Raw genomic sequence first — 14,374 nt, forward strand, 5'->3', positions numbered from 1 at the left:
CTGTCTGCCCAGTGAGGTAGACAGTGAGAGGAAGGGGCTCAGGCCCAGGTCTCGAGGTGGGGGATGGTCTGCTGTGAAGGGGCTGTGCCCCCGCCCCTCCCCTACCCCAGGCACCGGCAGACTGGCTGGGGGCCCCCCCGGGGACAGTAAAGCTGTTGGCTTCCTGCCTGGCCCCAAACCTGAGAACAGATGTCCCAAGGAGGGGACAGTCAGTGGTGAGGCCCACGGAGCTGCTCCGAGAACCAGAAGCCAGCCCTGAGGGGAGAATCAGGGGGTCCTGGGGAAGGAGGGCCGAGCTTCCCAGATACAGGGCTGGCTTTCCTCAACCCAGAGTGTTCTTCCCGCCTTTCCCGGCTTCCTTCACTCTCATGGCACGTTCACAGTTTTGGCTATTCCCAGGGTCTGTCATGATGATTGTTCTTAATGATTTTTTTTCTCTAAGTCAACCAGAAAAGATTGCATTAGAATAATTTTAGACAGAGAAAAATACAGACTGACATTATGAACTACATAGCCAATACCCAGATTTAACACAGGCATTTTCCACATTTGCTTCACCTATTTCTTCCTGAAATATCTTAATGTGAGTTGTAGATATCCTCAATTTTTGTCCCCAAATACTTTAGTTTGCATTTCCAAAAAGTAAGGCCATTTCCAGGATCACTGTTGCTCTTCATAATATTCATAGTTCTCTGGTATCTAATATTTAGTCCACAACTGACTTCCCTGGTTATCCTGAACATGTGTGTTACAGTTGATCATGGACTTCTTGTAAGAGGAAACTTCTTGATACATGAAATGAAAAGCAAGTATATTCTGTCATAAATGGAATGTGCCTCTAGAAATGGGGACGATATTTCTGGAAATGAGGACAGTGCTCCAGGCCGATGCGGTGGCCAGGCTGCACCTGAGGCCGGCTCTCTACTTGTTACGCTGGAGCTTAGTGGGCACTGGCATTAAACACAGAGCAGCAGAGAGGACTGACTCACTCATGCAAGGAGACCTGAAAAGGACTCTGAAAGGAATCAGGCTGTCCAGGTTGGGATCAGAGTTACTGAATGTGGGATGGGCCTGAGGAGCTCAAGTTGAAAGCTGAAAAGTCCTGCACCAGGCCCTTGGGTGGAGGGTCTTGGGTGTTAAGTTTCCACAAAGATTCTGTCTCTGGGGCCACGACCTTCCAGTTTGAGAGGGGGCCTTACGCCCCCTGCACTGCACTCTGGCCTGGCTCTGCCATCTGGGGTTGGGACGCTAAGAGGACAAAGGCCCCTCACTCTCAGAACACTTTTCCCTGAAAAATCCCATCTGTCAGGCCCTGACCCTCCAGGCTCACAGGCAGCAGGGTGGGGGAGGGGAGAGGCCCCAAGGAGACCCAAGGCACCCCTCCCAGCCTCCACCGTCTGTTCTGGTCAGGACTGGGGTCCTCACGCTTCAGCTGCCTGCTCAGTGGGACCCAGGCCAGTCACCTCCCCTTTCTGGGCCTCGGTTTCCCCATGTGTCACGTGCAGAGGTGGGATGGGGTGGAGTATCATTTGCCACAGTCAGAAAAATGTTGGGGAAAAAAATAATGGAATAGGAACAAAACAATGCTATTACATTCCAGTCTGTGCTGTGTGCTAAGTCGCTTCAGTCGTGTCCGACTGTTGGCAATCCCACGGACTGTAGCCCACCAGGCTCTTCTGTCCATGGAGCTCTCCAGGCAAGGATGCTGGAGTGGGTTGTTATGCCCTCCTCCAGGGGATCTTCCTGACCCAGGGATCGAAACTGCGTCTCTGGTGTCTCCTGCAGCGGCAGGCAGATTCTTATCCACTCCTGCCACCAGGGAAGTCCACATCTAGGACTTCAGACTGAGGAGATTCTAAGGATTTGATGACCTCAGGGTTTTAAAATTCTGGGATTCTCAGGTTTAAAACGTGTCCCACCTCCTGAAACCTGAAGGATTTGGGAGTGCCGAGCTGATGGGGCTCAGCCGGGGCCAAATCCAGCCTGACCCTCAGGCTTGTCTGTTCCCTTCCCTCAGCTGCTGGCCTGTCCCCAACCTCCGAAGACTGTTGGATGTCCTCACTGTTCATGCTGGCACCTGGCACAGCTGGCTTCCTGGCTCCAGAGCCCAAGTGTGCGTGCTCTCTGCCAGGATTTGTGAAGATCTATCAGGAGCTGCTGTGGTTGTGTGTATAATTTCTATATATCATCATCAGCACGTGCTAAGTCACCTCAGTCGTGTCTGACTCTGGGACCCCATGGACTGTAGCCCTCCAGACTCCTCTGACCATGGGGATTCTCCAGGCAAGAATACTGGAATGCCTTGCCATGCCCTCCTCCAGGGGAATCTTCCCAACCCAGGGATCGAACCCAGGTCGCCCGCATTGCAGGCAGATTCTTTACTGTCTGAACTTCCATTAGAATAGCACAGTTTTATTGAGCCAGGCTCTGGCCAGGGTTTTGCTGGCATTATCTTGGGTACTTAGGGTAACACCTTACAATGTAGGTGAAATTATTCTTCTGATTATAGATGAGGAAACTGAAAATTCAGACTTTAAGGAACTTCCCCAACCCAGGCAGCTGGCAGGTGGTAGAGCTGGATTTGAAACCTTGACTGGTTGATCCCAGAGTTCCCAATCTTGACGTTAAACTGCTACGTTTTAATCTTTAAAATCAAAACTCTTTTTTGTGGCCTACAGACTCTCAGCCATTAATGTCAGTCTCTTCCTCTCCCTCCAGTCCAGCCACTAGCTTTGGGCTCAAATAGAGTCACCTCATTCTTGCCCCAGGACCTTTGCACAGACTGCTTCTGCTCTTCCTTCCTCTAGGTTTCCATGGGACTGACTCTTTCTTACCCTTCATGTCTCACCTCAGGGGAGAGGGCTTGGCTCACTGACCATGCTGAGTGAGCATGGTCCCCTTTCTTTTCACACCTGCTTCTTTACTCTGCTTCATTTTTATTTATACCATTTCTCATTTCTTGGTTCAGTTATTCATTGCTGTGTCTCACCCTGCTGCTGCTGCTGCTAAGTCGCTTCAGTCGTGTCCGACTCTGTGCAACCCCATAGATGGCAGCCCACCAGGCTCCTCCGTCACTGGGATTCTCCAGGCAAGAACACTGGACTGGGTTGCCATTTCCTTCTCCAATGCAGGAAAATGAAAAGTGAAAGTGAAGTCGCTCAGTCATGTCCGACTCCCAGCGACCCCATGAACTGCAGCCTACCAGACTCCTTGGTCCATGGGATTTTCCAGGCAAGAGTACTGGAGTGGGTGTGTCTCACCCACTAGAACACAATTCCTTGTGTTTTCATCTCTCTTCCTAGAAACTGGCATGGACCAGGGGCTCAGATAGTATTTGTTGAATGTGTGAATACATCTTGAAACAAGACAAGGGGAGGTCAAGGAGGAAGGTCTACCGGTCAGGCTTGAGCCCAAATCCTCTCTCCAAACCAGTAGCTGCCATCTTCTAATGGTCCAGACAGAAAGCTGAGGCCCAGAAAGATGGAGAGGCAGAGGTGTGCTCAACCCCAGCAGAGGCTCAGTGATAGCAGACCAACATGGACAGCTCTGTTTCTATACTTGCCAAGTTCTTTCTCAGAAACTATGTCCTGAGAGCTATCATACTTCCATTTTCCTGATAAAAGCCTGCAGCCTGAAAGGTCAGGAGACTGTCCCGGGGGGAGGGTCACCTTAGTGTCAGAGCAGGGGGTCCTGGGTTTCCTGTCTCTATGCAGATGTTGGCTTTACTCTCAGCCCTTGCTGGGGCGAGAGGTTGAAAACAAGACTCTGCGCCCATCCCTCACTCCTGGACACAACAGAAAGGGACCAGAGACCTGGCTGAGCCAGCGGGGTGTGTCTTGGAATATGCTCATCAGAAGCTGAACCTGAGTTTTTGGCAGGTGGAACCTGGCCCCTAGAGGCATGGAGGGGGTGTGAGAGGCATGTGCTGAGGGGACTGGAAATCGAGGACAGTTCCTGGGTCTGGCAAGTCTGGTGCTGGGGGAGAAAGTCTGTAATTTAGGAGGGGCACTGGCAGAGGAGGAAAGGCCCCTGGTCACATCCTGAAGACCCACCCTCTGTAGATGGTGTTTTCACTGTTCCTACAGGCTGTTTAGGAAGTGTTTTGAGGACACAGGGCTCCAGGGTTGAGAATGTTTGGGAAACAGTGGAGTAAGCAAAGAGAAAGAGGAGTTTCTGTTCCAGGCCTTCTCAAAGCCTTTCTCATAGTTCAGTGCATTGCCAACCTCTAATTCCAGGAAAAGTGAGCAAAGAAGTGTGGACCCTGCCTTCTGGGAGCTCAGTCGGTGGAGGAGATCCAGACACAGGAACAAACCGAATATCAGGAGGTTGGAGAACTATGAAGAGAAATGTAAATAATGGGCGGGGTGGGGGTGGGGGTTCCCTGGGAGGATGACATTTGAGCAGAGCCTGGAAGGAAGTGAGGGAGGGGGTGAGGGGATAGCTGTGTCTGGGGGGAGAGAGGCCCAGGCAGTGGGAACAGCATGTGCAAAGGCCCTGAGGCAGGAAGGGTACTTAGTGTATTTAAGAAGCAACAGGAGCCGGTGGCTGGAGCAAGGTGGGCTGAGGGGGAAGGTGGTAGGAGATGGGGTTGACAGGGATCAGCCTCCAACGGCCACCAGAGGCCAAGAAGGCCATTCAGAGCTTGTTGGGGGAGCCCTTGGAGGGTTTGGGCAGGGAGTGATGCCTGGGCCATGCTGCCTCATGAGCTTGTACTATCAAACAACCTCTTAAGAGCAGTAGCAGAAATAGTAGCCACAGAGTGTGGAGGATACTCAGGGTGCTGTACCTCTTGCAAGCCTGGGAGGTAGGCATGGTTAACACCCATCTTACACGTGAGGAAACGGAGATTTAGAAAAAGGTGCTCAAAGACATTTCTGGAACAAATGAGTGAATTGAGAGACAGTATTTAAAAAAAAATCTTTCCATAGATATTTTTTCTATCTTTCCTATTGCTTATTCTTCAAAAGCACCATTCCAGCCGCATTCACCATGCATTGTCCTGTGGCCAGGAAATTAGGTTTTTTTTTTGGTGGTGGAGGGCATTAATAGCAATGCTCTAGTAAATATTCTTGTTGTTAAATGTTTCTGAATCTCTTTAATTATTTGGTTAGAGTCAATTTCTTTTTAGAAACAGTATTTAGAAATATTCCTGTTGTTAAATCTTTCTGAATCTCTTTGGTTAGAGTCAGTTTCTTTTTAGAAGCAGTTTAGAAATAGAGTACAGAACCACTGAGACAGCTCAAAATTTCTCAAAAATTTTTGAGAAAAATGACTCTGTTGCCCTCCAGAAAGAATATCTCAGCGATCTCAGTTGACCCTCTCAGCCATCATATTTGGAGGGACATATTTGGGCTGAGTTTTCAGTCACTACCTTATTTTGTTCTCTCATAGAGTATCCTTAGAAATGTTATTTACTTTTTAGTAGGTAATACATTTATAAGGTGGGCTTCCCAGGTGGTGTTAGTGGTAAAGAACACAATGCAGGAGATGCGGGTTCTATCCCTGGGTTGGGAAGATCCCCTGGAGGAGGGCATGGCCACCCACTCCAGTATTCTTGCCTGGAGAATTCCATGGACAGAAGAGCCTGATAGGCTACAGGCCATAGGGTTGCAAAGAGTCAGACATGACTGAAGCGACTTAGCACGCACGCACATTTATAAGGTTTAAAAAATATTTTCTGAAAAGCTTTTCTCTTTCCCCTGTTCCTCAGTCAGCCCAGTAGCCACCACCGGGACCTTTTTCTGGTGAGTCCTTCCAGAGAAGTTCAGAGGCAAGCAAATGTGTACAGTGAGAACACCCTTTGAATGGAATGAAACAGAACAAAATAAGCCCTAGGGTGCACAGGAGATTGGGAACTGCCATCTGAGGCTGACTTCATCTTGGTTTTGAGCTGAGTAAAGAAAATGCTGCCAAGGTCAGACTGCTGGGGGAGGCACAGCCACAGGCGTGGGTACAGGGTGAGATGTTATTCTCACGCACGTGCTGGGTCAAGATAAGCACACAAGGGGCACAAGGATCCTCTGGCTCCCTCTGATCTGGGCACACTAAGGACAGCTTGGCCATCTTCTTATTCTTACAGGTCCTCCTGCTCCACACAGTGGGGAAGGGGAAGAACTAGGGTGTTTTCAATCACTCTGAACTGGTGTCAGGTGCTTAACAAACCCTAGAAAATAGAGGTCATCCCCAGTATGCTGTTGACACATGAAGATGCTCAGAGTCCTGGAATCTGAGCATGTCCAAATAATCTCTCTTTGTGTGGCCTAACTTGGAATCCCAGGGAAGTTCCTTCTGCCTCTGTTTTCCTCACTTTCTTAATCTGGGAATGAGGCTCAGGGTTTTTGTGCTGCTTGTTTGAAGCTCCAGGGCATGCAGTCAGAGGCAGCTTTGAAGATGCAAGAGTCAGCAGGGCCTTTATCCGGGCATCTCAAATATCTCCCAACACGTGATTGAAACTACACATTTCAGAGAAGAATTCAACCATGACACCATTGTTGTCATTCCCATTTTAATGACAGGGAAGGTGAGGTCTGGGAGGCACTCTAGCGATGTGTTCCCATGGTCATAAGCTTGTGTAAAATTTTCCAAAGTGAGGTAATTTAACCTCATTCTGTTAAAACCACCATCTCCTTCTGTTCCAACTTCCCCTTTTGTCAGATGAAGTTGGAGTGAGTGTGAGCATTTTGGGGATCTGGCTAAGAGGACCTTGACATTTAGTTCGGGTTTAGTGGTTTTATTTATGTTGTTTCCAGTCACTTTTTTTTCTCTTGCTCACCGGGGACCCAGCTGATTCCTAGTCCTGACTTCAGCTGACTTCAGTGATTTCCAGCTGCTCTAGTAAAGGAAAGTCTTCCAGGAATATCCCTACCTGGCACACTGAGGTGACTCACCTGGTACTGTGACATGAAAGTGAAGGCATGGAGGGTCCTACAGTGTGAAGAGGAGAGGTTTGAAATGTGTGTATACATGGAAATGTAGTATACAGAAGCTTGTTTGTGGAAAGTATGGAAATATGTCGAACAGGTAATTCACAAAAAGAATGTTATTTTTCTGAACTTTGTAATCTCTGTATAAATTGAAATTTGCTAAGGTTTCTTTTATCTTTCTAACTAAATCATCTCTGTATTACTTGATTTGTAATTTTGTAGTCCTTTTCTTAAACAACATTCCCTGCTGCTGCTGCTAAGTCGCTTTAGTCATGTCCGACTCTGTGCGACCCCATAGACGGCAGCCCACCAGGCTCTCCCGTCCCTGGGGTTCTCCAGGCAAGAACACTGGAGTGGGTTGCCATTCCCTTCTCCAATGCATGAAAGTGAAAAGTGAAAGTGAAGTCGCTCAATCGTGTCCGACCCTCAGCAACCCTATGGACTGCAGCCTTCCAGGCTCCTCCATCCGTGGGATTTTCCAGGCAAGAGTACTGGAGTGGGGTGCCATTGCCTTCTCCGAAACAACACTCTCTAACACTTCTTAAATTGTTTAAGCCTCAGGAAGTACAAAGTCTGGACCTGCTCCTACTGTTTTCTCTGTGTCTTTCATGATCAGAGACCCTCCTTGCCTCTCCTCACTGCCACTGTCAAACTGCAGTCACATGGGAATGTAACAGAATGGTTCGGAGGACTCCTGCTGGATCCAGACAAACCTTAGTTTTCTAATATAAAATAGGAATATTAGTAGAATCTCCTCAGACAGTAATGAAGTCAAATGAGAAAATGTGTGTATGTTTGAGCACAATCTAGCAGAGGGCACAGTTAGTGCCAGGCCTGTTATTTAGCTGATTGCCATAGATTCCCTGTTTATGACAGTATCTTTTCTGATATTTCTGGTTGGTGCATATGCCAAAATGTGCAATCATTGGTAGCTATTGGTATACTATTAGTTCTCCTCCCCCACCTCTCCAAGGTATGTACACAGTAGTGCTCGATCACTGATAATCCAATCAAAGAATGAAAAACACCATCTGGGATAGAAAGAGGCTGACTCCAAAGTGAGCAATGTCCTAGACCCAAACAGTAGTTCACCCTCTCATCTGAAAGGGCTGTTAGAGTTGATTTTTCTAATTCTCTTTTTAAAAATGTGTCTTTGTTTTTCCCCCTGACTGGTTTAACTGTTGGCAATTTGGTAACTTATTTTAAGTTTCCAAATTGCCAACAGTTAAACCAGTCAAGGAGATAAAGAAGGAAGAAAGAAGCAGAAAGAAGAAATTAACTTCTGTTATTATAAATGTTTATACATAAATATGTGCGTCTAGTCAAGGCTATGGTTTTTCCAGTAGTCATATATGGATGTGAGAGTTGGACTATAAAGAAAGCTGAGTGTAGAAGAATTGATGCTTTTGAATTGTGGTGTTGGAGAAGACTCTTGAGAGTCCATTGGACTGCAGGGAGATCCAACCAGTTCATCCTAAGGGAAATCAGTCCTGGGTGTTCATTGGAAGGACTGATGTTGAAGCTGAAACTCCAAAATTTTGGCCACCTGATGCAAAGAGCTGACTCATTTGAAAAGACATTGGGAAAGATTGAGGGCAGGAGGAGAATGGAACGACAGAGGATGAGATGATTGGATGGCATCACTGACTCAATGGACATGGGTTTGGGTGGACTCTGGGAGTTGGTGATAGACAGGGAGGTCTGGCGTGCTGCAGTTCATGGAGTCGCAGAGTCGGACACAACTGAGCAACTGAACTGAACTGAAATATGTGCATTGTGCTCAGTTCTGTCTGACTCTTTGCAGTACCATGAACTATAGCCCTTCAGGCTCCTCTGCCCATGGAATTTTTCAGGCAAGAATACTGGAGTATTCTTTCTCCTTCCCCAGGAGATCTTCCTGACCCAGGGATCAAACGTGTGTCTCCTGCATTGGCAGGCAGATTCTTTAACATTAGAGCCACCCGGGAAGTCTAATACATAAATATAGTACATGTGATATTACCATTACATATTTAATGCATATTTATGTTGTATATAGTGCTTTGAAACATACTTCTGAAAAATTCAATCTTTCTTAGTGCTAAATATATTTTAATCACATCATTTTTAATGACTGTATAATATTCCTCATAAAAAAAGTGAGGACATTTAAAGGTACTTATCAGAGGGTTATGCCATGAGCAGTGATGAGAGTTTTGTCATGCAAAGCTCCTGGTATGTATTAAAAAAACTCATTAAATTCAGTTCTTCCGCAGGATGGATTTATATAGCCAATCTCCTTTCACTGAGCACTTGTTATTTTCATTATTTTGCCATGATAAATAACGCAGGGCTATATTAATTTTCACTCACACCTTTGGTCATATCCTTAGTAAATTTCGGGACTGCTGGGCATGCCCATCTTCACACTAACTTGCTCAGTTAGGGGAACAGAGAGGGAAACCGGCTTGCACTGGTTCACATAACCTGTCAGCTGATGTCAGGACTAGCAATCAGCTAAGTCCTGGATGAACAAGAGAAAGAACTAGCCGCTTGAGCTAAAGAGGCTGCCCAAAGAACCTGAGACCACCGGGAAGGTGAGGGGCTGTAAGGACCTGCGAAGACCTGGCGCTCCCACGCCAGGCCGAAGCTAAGCCGTTGCCTGGCAACGCGGGCGGCGCGGAGTTCGAACGGAAGCGAGAAACCAATCAGGATGTCCGGGGCAAACCATTCTGGTGTCGGGGAGGGGGGTGAAGCGATGCGCTCATTTCCCCTTCCCCCTGCGCCCCGGGACTTTCACTTCCCCTCTGTGCCCCCAGACCTTCGCTCTGCCTGGGTCCTTGGGACAGTCAGGTTCCCCGGCTTATCTCGGGTGCGGAGCACAGCTCGGAAGAGGCCCCCGCGGGTCCTCACGTGGGGCTTGGGCCTCCCGAGCCGTGTTGGGTGCGGCAGTTCCCCGCCTGCCTGGGTCCGAGCTGTCAGTCTCCTCAAGACCCGCACTGGAGGAGCGGGACTCGCCTAGGTGAGGCTCCTTGTGAGGGCACGGGTGGTCCGGGGCGCGAACCCGGGTCTAAGGGGGGCTGTATTCACCCCTGCAGTGCATGTTCTCTCCGAGTCCTACCTGCGGAGACGTGAGGGTACCCCATTTCACAGATGAGAACGCTGAGGCTCAGAAAGACGAAGTCTGGCAGAGAATCTGATTCGGATCTTTCAGATCCGCTCCAGGCTGCCTCTCCCCAGCATCGGCCTGGGGTCTTCTCCCCACCAACTGTCTTCATTTCTCCAGAAAGCCAGGGGTGGACTTAGGGCTCACTTGAGATCCTTCTGCTTGCAGGGCTCTGAATTGCATAGCTCTTCCTCTCAGAGAGAAGATACGGGTGGTTCAGGCAGGACTGACATTTCCGAGCTAGGTGCCAGGTGGGCAGCAGATGCTTTGGCCCTGGAATTGCTGTAGGACTCTTGGGAATCTACTCTGGGTTGGGCAAAAGGGTAGGCACAGCCCTCAACCAAAGACACTAGTCACCAGAGACACTGGAGTTAGTCCTGGGCCCAGGACTCCTCCTGGTAGAGCATCTGACCTACACCAGGTCTTGCCTCCTGGGGAACCCCCTCCCCACCTGCTGGTTGCTATTGGTTTCCTCTTGTAGGTGGGCAAACTGAAGTTCTAAGAAGTTAAGCCCCTTTGCCCAAAACCACATGGTCAGACTTGGCAACTCTGGGGCTGGTTCCCTATCTGTCTGGCTTCCATCTTAGAATCCTAGACACTCAGAATTGTAGCATCTGGGAGTCTAGAATCTCTTCAAGGGGAATTATTTATCCTCTCTCCTCCAAACCAGTCTCCTGGCTTTAAAGGGAGAAGAGCTCTGGAAATTCAGAAAGAAAACAAGTCTTCATTCTTTCAACAAATATTTACTCATGTTATATGTTCTGCCTTGTCTATTTTGTTTTTCTCAGTAGCATTTAGCCCATCCAATGTCCTATAATTTCACTTATTAGCGAGTTTATTATCTTCCCAGACTGGAATGTGATGCAGGGAGGGGCGAAGGTGAGGTAAATGAGGTAAATGAGGTAATCGCCTCCAGTGTGAAACTGAGGGGTGCCCAAAACCCTAGGAATCAAAATGACTAATGCTAACATTTATTGATCATTTATTGTGTGTTCTGCTGGTGGGAGATCAACTCCATGGATCACAGTCCCTCATCTCTGTCACAATTACACATGCATCCCCCTGACCTAGCTGTCCCACTTCTGGGCAGAATGACATAGGTGCAGTGAGGCCACAGTGTGGTTTTTAATAGAGACTAGACACATGTTCAGCGGCCATCGGTTGGGACTGATGGGCTCTTTATGTAGTACAGCATATATTATTAAGTTTATTAATAACACTATAATTAATAACATGCTAATAACATATATTAAGAACAACATATATTATTCAGTGAAAGAGTAAGATGAAAACAACGCACAGAACATGTTGCTATATGTAAAAAAAATAGAAAGAATATGTGTCCATTGTTGCTTGTATGTGCCTGAAATCTCCCTGGAAGGACATATAACTATCTGATCATAATGATTCTTGCAGGGAGGGGAACTGGGTGGCTGGGGATAGGAGTGGAGGGAGGTGTTTTTCTTTTTTTAATTTCCTTTATAGCTTATGAATTTTAAGCCATGCACATGTATCACCTGGTTGAAAAAAATATATAGGTATTATAGATTATTTATCTAATCATGAGACCACTGCCCTGTCTATGATCTGTCATTAACTTTCTTGTGACTTTGGACAAGGTTCTTGACATCTCTGAGCCGAGAAAAGAAGCCATGATGGTGAGCTTCGGCTCAGGCAGAGGGCAGTCCGGGACAGGAAGTGGGCTTGGTTGTGGGTCTGTCCCAACTCCACCTTCCGCATCCTGTGTGCCAGGCCCTTCCTAAGGCTTTGCGTGCAGTATCTCTCTTAGTCTGCACTGCAAGTCCCTTTGTCCTCATTTGGCAACCTCAAGTGCAGACCTGAGGCCCAGAGGACTGAGTTGGAGGTGTGAGGTTGGTGGGCCAAACGGGAGATGGCTGCCTTAGGCAACTGCACCCACACCGCTTCTGCAGCCTGTTTACCTTTTCCTTCCTGAGGTTTGTGCAAGGTTGCCCTGGGCAAGGCTGACTGCAGGCAGGCCAGGGCACGAACGTCTGGAAAAACTCCAGGAATAGTGTGGGGCCTGGCGTGGGCCCGGAGGATGCCCAGCTGGGTGTCCCTGGCCCTGGCAGCTGTGCTGAAATGGAGCTGGGCTGTCCTGCTGCCTGGCAGTCTCTGCTGCCTGGAGCCTTCCTGGCTCCCGCTGGGGCAGGAGAGGGCCTCTCTGTCTCCACCCAAGTCTGGGCTGGACTTCTGCTAAAGAAAAGGAGAAGCAGGTGGAAGGGAGGGGTGAGGTGGAAGTGCACAATGTCATAAAAATGATAAACATCAGAAACCACACCTCCTGCCCCCTCAGCAAAGAATAGACATCTCTGACACTTCTTGATCCCTTACTGTGTGCTAAGTAATTTACAAGTGTGAACTCCTTCAATTCTGTCTCTATGATGTAAGGTCGTTACTGCTGTTATATCCTCCTTATGAAGGGAAACTGAGCACAAGAGATGTTTAATAACTAGCACCTAGAGCTGGGACTGGAATCCCAGGAGTCTGGCTTCAGACTCTAAACCTTCTTATTCTTTTTTAATGTGTGTATTAATAAAATGCAGTTTACCATTTGAATCATTTTTAAGTATACAGTCTAGTTGCATTACGTTCATTACAGTGTTGTGCAACCATTGCTAATGGAAACGCCATACCCAGTGAATAGTAACTCCTCGTTCCCTTCTCTCTCCCGCCCCTAGCAGTCACCGTTCTTCTTTCTGCCTCTATGAATCCGATTACTTGAGGAACCTCATATAAGTGGAATCAGGCAGTATTTGTTCTTTTGTGACTGGCTTATTTCACTTAGCATAATGACTTCAAGATTCATCCGTATTGTATAGCATGTGTCAGAATTTCCTTCCTTTTTACGGCTAAATGACATTCCATTATGTGTATATACCCCACATTTTGAGTATTTATCTGTCAGGGGACACTTTGGATGTTTCCACCTTTTGGCTATTGTGAATAATGCTGCTATAAGATGCTAAATGGAGAAGCTCTATAGTCAACAAAGACAAGACCAGGAGCTGACTGTGGCTCAGATCATGAACTCCTTATTACCAAATTCAGACTTAAATTGAAGAAAGTAGGGAAAACCACTAGACCATTCAGGTATGACCTAAATCAAATCCCTTATGATTATACAGTGGAAGTGAGAAATAGATTTAAGGGACTAGATCTGATAGATAGAGTGCCTGATGAACTATGGACTGAGGTTTGTGACATTGTACAGAAGACCGGGATCAAGACCATCCCCATGGAAAAGAAATGCAAAAAAGCAAAATGGCTGTCTGGGGAGGCCTTACAAATAGCTGTGAAAAGAAGAGAAGCCAAAAGCAAAGGAGAAAAGGAAAGATATAAGCATCTGAATGCAGAGTTCCAAAGAATAGCAAGAAGAGATAAGAAAGCCTTCTGCAGCGATCAATGCAAAGAAATAGAGGAAAACAACAGAATGGGAAAGACTAGAGATCTCTTCAAGAAAATCAGAGATACCAAAGGAACATTTCATGCAAAGATGGGCTCGATAAAGGACAGAAATGGTATGGACCTAACAGAAGCAGAAGATATTAAGAAGAGGTGGCAAGAATACACAGAAGAACTGTACAAAAAAGATCTTCATGAACCAGATAATCATGATGGTGTGATCACTGACCTAGAGCCAGACATCCTGGACTGTGAAGTCAAGTGGGCCTTAGAAAGCATCACTACGAACAAAGCTAGTGGAGGTGATGGAATTCCAGTTGAAAGATGATGCTGTGAAAGTGCTGCACTCAATATGCCAGCCAATATGGAAAACTCAGCAGTGGCCACAGGACTGGAAAAGGTCAGTTTTCATTCCAATCCCAAAGAAAGGCAATGCCAAAGAATGCGCAAACTACCGCACAATTGCACTCATCTCACACGCTAGTAAAGTAATGCTCAAAATTCTCCAAGCCAGGCTTCAGCAATATGTGAACCGTGAACTTCCTGATGTTCAAGCTGGTTTTAGAAAAGGCAGAGGAACCAGAGATCAAATTGCCAACATCCACTGGATCATGGAAAAAGCCAGAGAGTTCCAGAAAAACATCTGTTTATGCTTTATTGACTATGCCAAGGCCTCTGACTGTGTGGATCACAATAAACTGTGGAAAATTCTGAAAGAGATGCGAATACCAGACCACCTGACCTGCCTCTTGAGAAATCTATATGCAGGTCAGGAAGCAACAGTTAGAACTGGACATGGAACAACAGACTGGTTCCAAATAGGAAAAGGAGTACGTCAGGGCTGTATATTGTCACCCTGCTTATTTAATTTATATGCAGAGTA

At 47.2% G+C, this 14,374-nt stretch overlaps 1 protein-coding gene across 1 annotated transcript in view; it reads left to right on the forward strand.

Annotated features, from left to right (window-relative positions):
- Nucleotides 1-9,686: 9,686 nt before the first annotated feature.
- Nucleotides 9,687-14,374, forward strand: part of FAM110A (family with sequence similarity 110, member A) — a 14,149-nt gene continuing 9,461 nt past the window's right edge. Inside the window, exon 1 of the mRNA XM_010841778.1 lies at nucleotides 9,687-9,924. The gene's annotated coding sequence lies outside the window, so the exon portion shown is untranslated. The remainder of the gene's footprint in view (nucleotides 9,925-14,374) is intronic.

The sequence above is a fragment of the Bison bison genome, unplaced genomic scaffold, assembly GCF_000754665.1.
Source record: "Bison bison bison isolate TAMUID 2011002044 unplaced genomic scaffold, Bison_UMD1.0 scf7180017864167, whole genome shotgun sequence".
Classification (NCBI taxonomy): Eukaryota; Metazoa; Chordata; class Mammalia; order Artiodactyla; family Bovidae; genus Bison; species Bison bison.